Source organism: Chionomys nivalis, chromosome 20, assembly GCF_950005125.1.
Source record: "Chionomys nivalis chromosome 20, mChiNiv1.1, whole genome shotgun sequence".
NCBI classification, from domain to species: domain Eukaryota; kingdom Metazoa; phylum Chordata; class Mammalia; order Rodentia; family Cricetidae; genus Chionomys; species Chionomys nivalis.
In genome coordinates, this window is record NC_080105.1 from 7,131,007 (window position 1) to 7,133,366 (window position 2,360).

A 2,360-nucleotide genomic window follows, 5' to 3' on the forward strand; every position below is an offset into this window, starting at 1 on the left:
GCTCTTATATTTTGATCTAATCCATTTCTAATATTCGGTGTAGCACCACGAGCTGGCTTACCAGGAAAGATCTTAAGCTGCATCTGTCTGGAGTGGGAGAATCATGGCGACTGCCTGACTCGGCTTCTTTCTCCCAGCATTCTGTTCTGTCTACTCCACCTACCTAAGGGTTGGTCTATCAAATGGGCCTAGACAGTTTTCTTTATTAATTAACCAATGAAAGCAACAGATAAATACAAGATCCACCTCCATCATTTCCCCTTTTTCTGTTTAAGCTAGCCATGCGGGCGGCCAGGTGCCGGGGATGCAGCCCCGCCGCTCCCATTACAACAGAGTGGCGCTCAACGTGATTAACTAATGCCACGTAAAACCTGAGAGGGCTTAAAAAGGAGAGAGAGAGAATTTAAGACAGCCTTTTGCTGTTTGTGGGTTGCGTGCCACAGAAATTGTCCTGACTCAGCAGCAGGAAAAAACTGGCTGTTTTAAAATGCTGGCTTTCTGGGCTGTGCCACCATTGCGATCTCTGTCTGGCTCCTGTGGGAGACAGAGCTTTTGAATGGAGCATTTGAAGTAAAGTGCTATGGCTTGCTTGATGGCAATGTGGATTGCTGTGTGCCTGGAACTGTGTGCGGCACAAATGGCTCTGAGGCAGGAGTGGCTCAGCTCCGCCATGCTGAACTGTGCTGGTCTCAGGCAGGAACTATCGTAATTACCATAATAACAGTGCAGTTAAGGTTTAGACTGGGCAGGACATAGGTGGTACCTTATTACCTGTACATGGTGCAACTTAAGTTTTTAAGAAGTGCTTAACATTTTAAGAAATGCTCCTGAATAGTAAAAAAATTACAGATTCACAATAGAACAGATTTCAGACATAGAAGATCTATAAATGGATCACAGTGGTTGAATGAATGTATGTAGGCTTGAGAGAGAGAAGAAAAAGAATATAGAGAATAAAGTTAATGGTTTTAAAAAAAGGATAAAGTCTTTAAAGAGACAGAATAAAGTAAAGTGATAGAGTAAAAATAAGCCACATAAAAATGGAAAATTCACAGAGAGTCTGGATTCTTTGTATTATTGTGTTTTCTTTAAAATTTTTGACTGTGAAGGAGCTAAGTACAGAGAGACATTTCATTATATGGGCTGCTAAGCTGAACCTGCACATATGTTCTAAAGGTATTATGACTTCAGAATTTGGGTCTAAGGATATGATGCTTTGGAGAGGGTCTTCTTTTGTTTTCACAGAGGATGAGACTCTGCGGATTTCTTCTATGCCAAAATGGTATGATAGACCACACCCTCATGAAGGGTTGCTGTGAATACCTTCAAAAATTCACTTCACTCAACTGCCGACTGAGATGAATCTAGCACACAGGTTATACCATGAAAGACCTGAATAACAGCGCCCCCATTCAGCAGGAAGCAGTTTGGAGAGAAATAACTGCGCCCATATTCCCAAATATTGTTTATAAATGTTCTTTTACATTTAAAGGGGGATATGATATAGGTATGAATAATTTGCATTGGTATGGATTTTAAGGTCAGTTTTGTTACATATATATGCATATTTCTAATCTTGATTAAGGTATTGTAATTGTGTAGTTCATTTAAAATGTAATGTATAATTAGGAAATATAGGTTGCTAATGGATAATCATCAATAATGGTCAAGCTTGTAGTCATCTTAGTTAGATTTTCTAGATGTACATAGATATATTTCAGATAGGCATTCTTCATATCTTTCAAAGACTGCAGAATATGGCATTTAAATGTTCTAATAACTTAGGGCTTTTCATGACAATGAGACACGTCTGCTCCTGGCAGCATCGGCTACTTCAAGAGGATGATGGGCACTGAAGAGGCTTCTTATGGAGTTTGATAGCCATTTGGGCAAGAAACTTCTCTTGCCTTGACTGACACATAAATTGGACACAAAGAACCCAACAGAGAGAGGACTGCTGAACTTGCCTAAAGGTGAGATGGTCTTTCAGGGTTCCTGATTCATGAAAGAGTCTGCGAGACATTCTGCAGGACACAGCAGATAGTGACTGAACTGTCTTTGAAATTTCCTGCTTCATGGAAATGTCTGCTGGATACTATGGGCCTGTAGGCCGAAGATGGATGCCCCAATGGTACAGAGGAACTTTGGGTGACTGTACAGGCAGCGAGATGTCTCTGTCATTTCTAGAGTTTTGGATTTCTTGTTTACTTAGGTAATATTATATCCTTCTGGAGTTTTTGATAGAGTTGAAGAATGGATAGATAGTTATAGTTTTCCATTATTATGATAAAGATAAAATAGATAGAAATATTGTAACTGTAATTCTTGCTCTATAACTGTTTTGCTATATGTAATTGTAC